Source organism: Lissotriton vulgaris, chromosome 5 (assembly GCF_964263255.1).
Source record: "Lissotriton vulgaris chromosome 5, aLisVul1.2, whole genome shotgun sequence".
Lineage (NCBI taxonomy): Eukaryota > Metazoa > Chordata > Amphibia > Caudata > Salamandridae > Lissotriton > Lissotriton vulgaris.
Window position 1 is genome coordinate 1,766,956,322 of NC_141693.1, and position 13,034 is coordinate 1,766,969,355.

Genomic DNA, 13,034 nt, shown 5'->3' on the forward strand with positions numbered 1-13,034 from the left:
GGGTGGGTCTGAAAGAGGACATGTTAACGTTGGACTCAAATGTGTTTGCGTCTTCATAGCTGGCACAGGAGGGAAGTTACATGCACTTTAAGTTCGTACATGGAGACAGTGGGGTACACGTTAGGGAACATTTCTTGACCATAAAATTTATATTTGTTATGTTATGTTAAGCATTTTGTAAAGCGCAACAGCTGCCAAAGCAACAGGGCGTCCCGGCGCTAGAACCAACATAACCAACTGGGAAGAAAAAGAGGACCTACCGGGGGGGAAAAGATGAGTTTTGATAGCTTTGTGGAAAGCTAGGAGGTTGTCGATGCAGCGGATGTGGGGGGGGAGGGAATTCCATAACTTGGCTCCTAGCAGTCTGAAAGAACGACCTCCTATGCGACAGAACTTGGTATAGGGGATCTCGACTAAACCTTGCCCTTTAGAGCGAAGGTTGCGTTGGGGGTTGTAGGGCGTTAGCAACGGGCGCAGGGGCTCTGGTCCTTCAGAATTCAGAATTTTAAAAGCAAAGATGAGGGCCTTAAATTGGATGCGAGCTTCCATAGGCAGCCAATGCAGTTTGTGGATGGTAGCTTTTACGGAGCACTTTCTGGGTAGGCCCACTATTGCCCTGGCGGCGGAATTCTGAATCCGTTGGAATCTCTTAATTTCAGCTTTATTGGCTCCTAACAGTAGTACACTGGCATAGTCCAGCCTGGCTAGGATGGTCGATTGTACAATCAATTGCCTCGTTTTTGAGTCAAAGAAGCCTAAGATGGGATTAAGACTTCTCAATAATCCAGTGCAAGTTGCGGCAACTTTCTTAGTATGAGCCTGGAACTTGAGTGTCGAGTCCATCCATACTCCTAGGTTTTTTACCAGAGTTTTAGGGAGGGGGGCCGGACCCAATGAGCTGGGCCACCATAGGTCACTCCAGTTATTGGCGTTTTTACCCATGAGCAGCACCTCAGTTTTTCCTCCATTGAGTTGGAGGCAATTCGCGGTCATCCAATTGGCCACTGCTGTCAGTCCATCCCTAAATCTAGAATTTCCTCATTCCCTCCTTGTTCCCTACGGACCCTTCATGATATATCGATCCTCATGAACCGATCAGTCTGTTCATGTAACATCATTTGCTCTTCTTTCTTCTTTTCGCGTTTTGCATGAAAACTGGAATGCGGAATACATGACGTAGTGCACAGACCGCAAATCGCTGGCCCGCACTGTAGGCACAGGCAGCAACTGAATACTATGACAAGGGCAATGCCTAGGAAGGATAGGATCTTCCATCCCCAAGCAGTCAACGTTGTCCAGAACCAACCGGACCAAGTCCAGGTGCCTGGATTCTGATGTATCAAACTTGCAATTTTATGAAGACGTGTGATAGCTTTATACACAGTTGGCGCGTTTTCTGGAATGAAAACACAGCAACTTGACCCGATGACCTTACAAGCTCCGCCTCTGTCTGCCAAGATGACGTCAATAACAAGACGATTCTGAAGGACAACAACCCGTATGGCAGACTGCTCCTCTGTTAAGTTACCTAGAGCGGAAGTAGGTTCATTCACTACTGCTTCGAGGGTTCTAGTTAATTTGCGTATCAGTTTACTATTAAAAACAGCACCAAAATAGGGGAAGAAACCTTTATTAAAGTCTGTATATTGCTCCCATGCCGTTTCAGTATAGTCGACAATCGGGAGATCTCTTCTGAGTCTACTGTTTACTAGTTTTGTATTTCTGTGATAATCAGGAGGGGCTAGGAAAACAGGGGGCAGAAGGAAGGCAATGTAACAGGTACCATCCCAATCTAGAGGTAAGCGTATGTATGTGGTATGGCCACAAACAAAGTAGGAATGACGAGTAGCTTTAAATGTAGACCTGCCCTGATCACTGAAGTCGACCACGGTAGTACATTTACTATGACCTAAGTGTACTGAACCCTTCTTTCTGAGACATAAATCACCAGTGACTGGTAATACTGACATAGCAGGGAGAACTGGTGCAGCTTCGGATTCAACAGTAAGAATCATGAGATTAATTGTGTAATTACCTAATCCATATACTTCATTTTCTAGATCAGTTCCTGTCCTAGTGGGAAGTCCCTTCTTGTCAGGATAGCAGGCGGTAAGCAGAACTAAGTTCAGGTTTCCCCAAACCCAATTTCCTTCGAAAATAGCAATATCAGAATCTAAAGAATTAATTAATCTAAACCACGCACCACAGGAGCCATTGTGAGTGAATGGGTACGGAAAAAGAGGCAGAACTCCCTTGTATTTCTGGTAGGGAGGGAGTCGGCCACATATCCAACAGTTGGTAGCATTGTTAGTCTTATGCGAGTGGTGTAACATACTAATGAATGTATTGTTGCGCAGCGCAAGTCTGTAAGATAACTCGTGTGAAGGTAATTCACTAAAAGGATGTTCGGCAGAGACATTGTAAGCAGATTGTGTATGCTTGAAGATAGGGTAATATACGGGCAGCAATATACTAGCAGCAATAATCAGAAGGCTTAGAAAAAACAAAACCAATAATGTCACTATACAGTGACTGCGGAGTGATTTACAATATGCACGTTTCTTGAGTTGTCTCTCTCTCTCTCTCTCTATCTCGATCTAGGGGATACATGTCAGAAACTAATTTAACCGATTCACCTAGGGGAGGACTTAAACAATTAAACTGTCTGACTTGCTAGATCGTAGTTTTGTTTTGTACTCCTCTTGCGGAGTTTTCTCTCTCTTGGGAACTTTAAAGTCACTAGATTCAGGGCAGTCCTTTGAGGGGGTGGAAGAGTCAGTTTCTGGTAACAGTTCGTTGCATTTTTTGACGTGGCTTGTATGGATCCACCCCTTGCGGCCTTCCACCTTGATCACGGTCCTCGTTGTTAGAAGGACGAGCTTCGGCTCCTGCCAGCGGGGCTCCAGCGGGCTCCTCCTATCGAAGTTGCGGATCAGCACAGTGTCGCTGGGGCGGACATCGTGTGGCTTTACATCAGTGTTGTCGGGAAAGGCGGCGGCAACCTGTGAACGGCATGATTGGAGTGCAGACATCAAGGAGGCAAGGTAATCTGTCAGCATGTTACAATCGACATCGGTTATTTTCTTAGGCATGGGCGTCCCCCACATATTTGGTGGCCTGCCGAAGACCACCTCATACGGGGATAGCCCTGATCTCGAATGAGGAACCATCCTCATATAGAACAATGCAACTGGCAGGGCGACTATCCAGTCGACCCCTTTCTCTTTACAAACTTTAGCAAGGCGTGTTTTCAGTGTCTGATTGTGTCTCTCTACAAGGCCAGCTGCCTCGGGATGTCGGACGCAGTGGAATTTCCACTGATATCCTAGCAGGAGTGAGACCTGCTTCATGAGCTCGGACGAGAATGGCTGTCCGTTATCTGAGTATACGATACGGGGCAAGCCGTACCGTGGGAAGAATTCTCGAACCAGCTGCCTGGCAGTGGTCGGGGCTGTGTAGTCTGGGACTGGATATGCCTCTGTCCAACGGGAAAGTGCACAAACAATTACGAGGACGTACTTGAATCCTCGACAACGTTCCATCTGGATATAATCCATCTGGAGGACTTCAAAAGGGTGATCGGGAGGATGAAATCCACCTTGCTCTACAGGGACGCTTTTACCTGGATTGAACTGACAACAGATCATGCAAGTACGCACTTTCTGTTTTGCTGCTGCTCGTAAATGTTTGTTGTACCAGAGATTCTGTAAACTGTCTAACATAGCTTTTTCTCCCAGATGTGCCGGACTATGTGCTGTATTTATTATGACTTGAACCATAGAGTCGGGGAGAAACCATGTAGATTTTCCCTTCGTCATCCATCCCTGATCTGTCTGGACCCCTCCTAGTTCGGACCATTTCTTGATTTCATCTGAAGTGGCATGTGTCTGAATATCGATTACATCTAGTGTGGGATCCCTAACTGCCATAAAATGTGTCGGTACTATTGCCTTTGTCACCTCAGTTGCCTGGGTGTGAGTCAATGCGGTATGTTTTGCTGTTTGGTCTGCCAGGTCGTTACCCTGGGAAATAGAGTCAGTAACTTTAGTATGTGCTTTACACTTCATGATGGATATGCCTGAAGGCAGATGTATTGCCTCTAACAGTGCTCGAATGAGGGGACCGTGTTGGATCTTGGCTCCGTGAGAAGTCTAGAAACCTCGTTCTTGCCATAACATTCCGAAGTCGTGTACAACTCCGAAAGCATAACGTGAATCAGTGTATATGTTAACATTTCTGTTCTTGGCTAGTATACAGGCTCGGGTCAGAGCGACAAGCTCTGCTGCTTGAGCGGACAGTTTGTCAATACGATGTGTTTCTTTGACTTCGGTTTCAGTGGTCACTGCATACGCGGCCACTAATTCTCCTGTACTTGTTCACATGCATGAACCGTCCACATAAAGTGTCAGGTCTGGATTTGTCAGTGCAACATCTGTTAAATCTCGTCGGGGCTTTGTTACTGCATTAATTATCTCTATGCAATCATGCGGGGCTGGGTCTGTTATACTTGAAGGTAACAATGTTGCGGGATTTAGAATGCTACAGCGTCTGATTTCTATGTGTGGCTGGAACAGTGTCAGTTCATAACCTGTCAGTCGTGCTATAGTCAAGTGTTGAGTCTGGGTTCGGTTTAGAAGGACCTCTACAGAATGTGGAACTTGTACTGTCAATGGATGTCCTAATACAATTGAATCGCTTTGTCTGATTGCTAGGGCAGTCGCTGCAACTGACCTTAAACACGCAGGGAGTGCCTGGGCTACTGAATCCAATGTACTCGAGAAATAAGCGCAAGGCTTATGTGAACCTGCTTGATCTTGTGTGAGGACAGACAACGCTGTACCTTCACGTTCTGTGACAAAAAGTGTAAAAGGTTTATTGTAACATGGTGTCGCTAAAACTGGTGCTTGACATAAAGCTTTCTTTAATTCTTCAAAAGCCTGTGTATGTTCCTGAGTCCAAGTAAGGACAGTCGAAGTCGCTGCCTCCTGTGTTGTCAACTGAATGAGTGGTTTAGCTAGAAATGCATACTGGGGAATCCATTGTCTGCAGTACGAGGTGAGGCCTATAAAGGCCCGCACTTCCTTTTGTGTCTGGGGTTGTGGCATATTTACAATTAACTGGATACGGTCGGGAGTGAGCTGTCTCCCCACTTTGGACAGCAAGTGACCCAAGTACACAACTTGCTGAACACAGAATTGTAACTTTGAAGGAGACACCTTGTGTCCCTTGTCGGCCAGGAAATGTAAAACTATCAGTGATGCTTGTTCACATTCGTGTTCACTTCGTGCGGTGATCAGCAGATCATCGACGTATTGCAATAAGGCAGTGTTAACTGGCATTTGGATACAATCAAGTTGTCTTTTTAATGCTTGGCTGTAGATGCTGGGGCTTTCTGTGAATCCTTGAGGTGTGCGTGAAAATTTGAAACTTCGTCCATTTAAACTGAATCCGAAGAGATATTGGCTCTCTGGATCAATAGGCACACTGAAGAAGGCGTTCTTGAGGTCAATTACAGTAAAGAACGTCGCTTCTGAATCAATTGCAGTCAATAAGGATGAGATATCGGGAACCACAGGGTACTGTGGAACAATGCATTTATTCAGTTCTCGTAAATCAATCACCAGCTGATATACTGGCGGTGCATTGGGATCAGTACGTTTAAGAATCGGAATGATAGGTGAATTACAGTCATTGGAGTCGGTTTCTACGACCACTCCTTGTGCAATGAGCTCTTCAATGATTTCCAGTAAAGCCACTACAGCATCAGGTGGTAACTTGTATTGTCTGATTCGGGGTAAAACAACTCCTGGTTTGAGTGTAACACGGTATGGTGTAATGTGCATGCAACCTACATCGGTTGGGCCTTGTGCCCACAGGTGTTTCGGTACATTTTTCAATCTGACATCAAACTCTCGTAATACATAGTGACCCTTGAAGTCACGCAGGAAAAGTCTAACTCCTTCCGGAGAACAACATATCACGGCTCCTAGAGCCTTCAGAGTCTTTATTCCTAACAAGTTTTCTGGACATGATTTCGTGAGTAACAGTTCTGTAACACGTGATAATGGACCTACTGCTAGGGGGACGGGTTCTGACACTTCATTTACAATAGGCTGTCCTGAAAAACCAAGGGAAACATTCTGTGAGCCTGAGAGGGGTGCCCCTGGGACTTCATTATGGCTGATTGTTGTGCGGCTTGCCCCTGTGTCAATTAAAAACTTTCTGTCTTTTCCCAATACTCGACTATGTACATAAGGACCCTCTTGATCTACAGGAATCTCAATAAGAGGCAAGCCAACCTCCCTCTCTAGGCTGTTTCATGTGTATCGCTGATAATCGGGATAGTCAGACTGGGCATACTGGTACATTTGCTGTGAAACTTGCTGGGTCGCGGCAATAGGCTGTGGCTGTGATACCGCTACGGTCTGGGCGGTGTGTGATGAAGCATGCATAGGCTGTGTATTCTGAGAAGTCTGTGGCTGGACCTGGTCTTGTCTAGGCTGACGCGGTCTTTCTTTAGTTTTACCTGTTGCTATATTGTGTTTCAGGACTGGACATTCATTTACGTAGTGGCCTGGCTGCTTGCAGTAGTTGCATGTCCCTTTAACAGGAGCTGCTGAATTATTTGTCTGCGTCCCACCCTTTTTCTGACCGTCAGCTGGGACTGACTGGGCAACTAGTATTTTCAATTTCGTGTCTTTCATACGTCTCTGCTCATGTTCTTGTTCTTCCCTAATTCTGTTCTGGTGATATTGTAACATTTGCAACATCTGAGATGGCGTATTTGCCTGCCATGTACTCTCGACTTTATATACACGATTCTTAACCTGGGTTAGGGAATTCTCTACTAATTTACTTACAAACAGGTGTGGGTATGACTCGCTGCTTGGTTTCAGGCCACTATTAATAATGAAACATTTCTCGAATCTTGAATAGAAGTCACTAGTATCTTCATCGTGTTTCTGTTTACAGGCTGAGATCGCGTCCCAGTCTTCCTTTTTAGTTGTCAATAATCTTGGTAACACCTGTACTATTAATCCTGGTAATGCTTTAGCTTTTTCCCCAAGGCCTAGCCCTGGAGTACGGATTTTTTCTTCGTCTTCTATTTCTGTCCATATAATCTTTTTATCTCCCACCTCCCATTCTTTTTCTTTGAGTTTCTCATAGATACCAGTAGGTAACAGTACTTTTAACAATTTCATAATATTCGTATATGTGTAATCTCCCATGAGTAACATATCCTTCAGTTCTCGGTGGAAACCTGCAGGGTCTTTATCGTGACAGGGTACTAGTTTCTTCATCTCTAACAGTTCTAACTTTGTCAAGGGTGTGTACACATACACACGTTTCAGGGTATTATCGGCACCCATAACTGGGTGTACTTCTCGTAAAGGATTCAGTCTGTCCAAATGCTCCAAATGAAACATTTTTCTTTCTGGGGGCGGAGCTGAAACATGTTGAGGGCCTAAGAAAGCGTTATATCTGTGCCGTTGCTCTAGAATTATTTGAATTAACTTGGTACTTAAGCCTCTCCATCTATTCATAAGTAGTGCTTCTAAAGTATCAGGTAAGGGACCTGGGTCCGAATGTTCATTTCGGTATAACGTGAGAAGATGCTGAATCATGTATACACCAGCTAATTTCTGTTCGTCTGGGGAAAGGTTCAGAAATGTCTGTGCTACGGTATCGTCATTGTATATGCTAGGATTGTCAGCCCATAGTACTGCTGACCGGGCTAGTTCTTGTTCATCCATAGAATTGAGTACATGGTACCCCATTCGTTCTTGAAGCATTTTATCGGTATCTTGAAACAGATATTCAGAAGAATTCGGTTTTGATATGCCGGAAAGAAAAACTCTCTTGCTTTCTGGGCGAATACCTTTCCTAAGGTAATTTCCCTTACCCACGTACGCTATCGTTTCTTTAGGTTGTTGTTCGGATTCCTCTCGGTCGTCCTCCTCGGAGGAATCAAGCCGGGTGTTATCTGCCTCCCTTTCTTGTTTCTTTCTTTCGTGTATCTCTATTACTTCTTTCCTGATCTTTTTATACATACTGGCTATACAATTCTGTTTATCGTGTTTTCCCTCGGCTATGTTCTGGCCCCATTTATTTAGGGCATCTATTTCATCCTGGTCTACCCCAGGCCTGTCTCGTTCTCTTATTAGGCAGTTTATGAAAAAACGTAATATACAACCTTTAGTGTCAGCTTTCTGGTAAGCCAGGGCCTCTTTAATACTGTCAGGATCTTCCCCAGTCTGGATAAAATGGTATATTCTATCTAGGTGTTCAGTCATCCCTGGGAACAACGTTAAGTAATCTGTAACTTTGCGTAAGCGTAGAGACGCTAGTAACATCCTATCGTCTTTACCGGGTACGGGATCGTATCTGCAAACTGGAAGGGGTTCTTTAAGCATGTCGAAATTTGAGGTTCGGGGTGTGCGGTTCTTTAATATGTCCCTTATGTTTAACCTATGTTGTTGTGGCGGGGTCTGGTGACCTCCTGTCGCACCTCCAGAGGCGGAGGCTTGAGCATGACTTGTCTGCAGGGACTGTGTAAGTAACTGAACTGGTGTTTTCCCAGGATCGGGCCCAAACGGATTCAGGGTATTTACCTTAGGTGTAGGAAGCGGTGGAGGAACAGGTGGAACAGGATTTCGGGCGGGTGAACTTTGTTGTGGTAAGGGCGGGACATTGTCTTGGAGTGGGTTGCCACCTCCGTCACCGTCAGCAGGCGGTACCTGGGCAGGTGGATTGGTGTAAGCTGGAGCTACATCATCTAGATAGGAAGCAAGAAATATGTCCTTTGTGGTCCTGTGATTTACTTTAGTTGGAACCAATGGGGGCGGCAGATCTTTCGGTATTTCTGAAGTGGCTTCAGGCGAACACAAGGTACATACCATTTACAAGATTGTTTCGCATGCGGTCTACTTGTTCTGCTTTTACTCGGATCCTTTCATTAACTAATTCGTTTTCTCGGACTTTATCCGACTCTTCTCTATGTCTGTCTTCTCTTCGGAGTGCTTTTTCGGCACGTTTATGTGATTCTTTACGCCAAAATTCTATGGCGTCTTTCTGAGATTGTCTGGCTTTCTTTTTCCATAGCGCTTCTTTTACTTTCAGGATGCACTCGGCATCCCAAGTTCCTGTAACGGGCCACCTGTGTCTTTCTTCTAGGTGCTTAGTATAGTCGGCCCATAAATCTAGGTACAGTATGGCATCTATGCCATGCTTGTGGTACATAAAATTTCCAGGAGTGTCCCTAAGGGGGATAGGAATTTCTTCCTCTAGCATCCCTTTCCTAGTTCCTATCTGTCTTAACTTATTGAAAAGCGGCATCTTGTTACTTAGTGCTTGATACTCGATACTTGTTACTTATTTCTGAACACAGCTAATTACACAAAAACACAGTAATGTACACGAAACAATCCACTCATACCACGACATTTATCACATGAAACATTTTTGAACACGTATGACTACCCTTGGTACTAGATGTACTGCTAAACAGCACAGATACACTGTCGAGAACAGTGCAAGAACTTTAATACTAGATGTACTGCTAAACAGCACAGATACACTGTCTAAAACAGTGCAGACCGCGTTTGCGTACCCAAACCCGTCTTTACCGGATACATAATAATGCACCCGTCTAGATGCGTTCCCAGCAACGGTACTCACCGGGAAGCACGGAACAGAAGGCCTCGGAAAACTCGACTGGACTGGACCGGACTGGACTCGACTCAACTCGATACGTGAATACTTCGGAACTGGTGGGCCTCTTGACACCTCGGACCTTGCTTCTTTCGGCTAGGCTCTGGTCGGGATCCTCCGCACTCCTCACCGCCTCGTCTGGGTGCTGATCGCAGTCTCCGTCACCTCCGTAGGCCTGAGGGAGATACAGGAAATCCTGCGGGTACGCGTAGTTTCCGTCACGACTGTGGCAGGGGATCAAGGCTGCAACACACCAACCGGCGCGTGGGGTGGGGGAGGGGTCCCTATTCGGGCGCCAGAATAATGTGGTAAATATTTGATTTACCGTCTTAATTTCTATGCAGGTAAGTACTTAAACAAAAATAACTCAATCGGAAAGAAAGAGACAGAGTCCGTGGTGTTAGAGTTCTTAGGGGTTTTATTCCTTAAAAAGGAATGGTTCAGGTACCGGATATCGGATTCCTGCCACCACAGGGGTGCAGGAAGGGATAGAGCATACTTTATTGACATTTCGTTACTTTTATACTTAATATACACAATAGAAGTCAATGCAGAAGGCGTAACAGCTGAGAGAAACAAGATAAGATTACACACGTGTTAATAATACGTAATCAGAAGGCGTGAACTAAGGCGTGCACAGAGGTGTGTTCTAGAAACGTCACATGTAAGTGTCAGAAGTGGGTGGCTCTATGACAGAATGGTGCAGAGTCAGCAGAAATCGGAAGCTAGGATGCGCGCGCAGCTGCATGACGTGTGATTGACGTAAAGTTGGAGGGTGCAGGGGACTTGACATTTACACTAGAGGAAAGAGACAGAAGTCTGGCATGTCAGATCAACTCGTTCCTATATCATATCTGGTATCTGATGTTTGGGAACCATATTATCTAGAAGGAAAAGGTCTCTCGGACAGAGGCTATTCTATACTGACTGTGAGTGCGTGCACATGTGCCTACGTGTCTGTGGGTAAAGCGAGGGGGCATGGGCCTACCATGGCAACGGGAGCTATGAATTACTTGCATGGAGACAGAGAGGCCGGGCCCTTTGCTCTGCAGCTGGAAAGATGTTTACTTAAACTAGTAGGCAGGAATGTATCTTTGAGGAGCGGAACAGATAATTCGAAGGTTGAATACGGTCTTGGCAGACAACAGGCTGAGCTAAGCACCGTGAGCCGCGCAGGGAGTAGGACAGAGTTCACGGGTGGGGGCATCCCACCTCGCAGTTTCAGGAGGCAGAGATGCTTTTTGGAAAAGAGGCTTGATGACAGAAAACAGGGCCTACTTCGCCTGGGCTGAAAAACGTGTAAAGTACACCACGAAAAGACGTTGGCAAGGCATACTTAGAAACGGAATATTCAACCCATTCAGGGTGGGTCTGAAAGAGGACATGTTAACGTTGGACGCAAATGTGTTTGCGTCTTCATAGCTGGCACAGGAGGGAAGTTACATGCACTTTAAGTTCGTACATGGAGACGGTGGGGTACACGTTAGGGAACATTTCTTGACCATAAAATGTATATTTCCTCACCTCCTGCCTGGAAACGGGCAATGGTTCGAGCACTAATAAAAAAGCCACATCTAGACCCCTCGGATTTCGCCAACTACCGTCCGATCTCACTACTCCCCTGGGTGAGCAAAATTGCGGAGAAGTATATCAATCTCCAACTGGTCAGCTATCTGGAAAGCAATCAGCTGTTAGACTCTACCCAGACAGGGTTCAGGCCTAAGCATGGAACAGAGTCCGCCCTCCTTATGGTCGTCGAGGAGTCCAGGAAAATCATTGATCAAGGAGGATCAGTGGCAGTGGTCCTCCTTGATCTTAGCGCGGCGTTTGACACGGTCCGTCATAACACCTTACTGAACCGCATATCAAACGTCGGCATCGTGGACAAGGCCTGGCTCTGGCTAAAATCTTTCCTAAGCAATAGGTCGTTCCAGGTATTTGACGGACAAGCAGTCTCCTCCAGCATACCCCTGAAGTGTGGAGTCCCCCAGGGCTCCTCTCTAAGCCCTGTGCTTTTTAATATCTATATGAGGCCACTGGCTGAGGTAGTTCGACCGTATGGAGTTAAGATCATATCCTATGTGGACGACACACAGCTGGTGGTCTCCTTAGCGCAGGAAGCCCAACATTCTCCGTCGGGGGGTCTAACCAAATGCCTGGAGGAGGTGAAGTCCTGGATGACCCTGTCATCACTAAAGCTGAACGGGGACAAAACGGAGCTTATGCTCTTGGGCCCGGCCGATCCGACCCTTTTCAAGTCATTATGGCCCACCTGTCTAGGCTCCCCCCGGTTCCGAAAGATAACATCAAAAGCCTGGGGGTATGGCTGGACAGGAATCTGTCTCTTAACACTCAGGCCACAAAGCTTTCCGCCACCTGCTTTGGACTTCTCCGGACACTGAAGAAGGTTCTTCCCTTGCTCCCAATGGAGGCAAAACAAACAGCCATACAGGGCATAATACAATCACGCCTGGACTCGAATAACGTCCTTTATCTGGGAGCCCCAGAGTACACATTGAATAAACTACAACTGGTACAGAACTGTGCGGCCCGTACCCTACTGCAAATTCCCCGCAGAACTCCAGTCAGGGAGGCACTGACCAGCCTTCATTGGCTGCTAGTACGAAAGAGAGTCTTCTACAAAGCAATGTGTATCGCCCACCAGGCCTTTTGGGACTCGGGCCCCAAAATCCTGCGTAGCCTAGTTAGCCAATATCACCCAGGCAGAGACCTACGCTCTAGTCAGGCTTTTCTGGCAACAGTCCCCAGAATTAAAAGGACCAGAGCAGGTGGAAGAATGTTCACCTTAAACGCCTCAAAAATCTGGAACTCCCTTCCCCTTCACCTGAGATCTAATCCTAACCTTGCCTCCTTCCGCAAGCAACTTAAAACACATCTGTTCAAATCCCCGTAATCACTTCAGCCCCCTTCCCCTCCACCCAGTTCTGCCAGCCTCACTACACCTCCTTCTGGTTCCTTTAGCGCTTGGACGCCTCAGGGCAGCAATCGCACTGTACAAATTCATTTTCATTCATTTTCATTCATTTCATCTCACAGGTCAACTAGTCAAATTTTATAAGAGGTGAAAAAAACGTGACCTTTGACCCCTAAATACACTTTTTTTTAAACCTTTTTTCTGTTTATTCTGTTACCGTTGGATCAATTTCAACAAGTGTGGCAATATTGGACTCGGCATGCAAAGTACTATGTTTTCCCTTGTTTATATTATTGTAAAGGTCATAAAATTTGACCTTTGACCTCTATTTGCCCTTATTGCAGATGTATACGGAGTTTATTCCATTACGGTGAGACCATTGTTTACA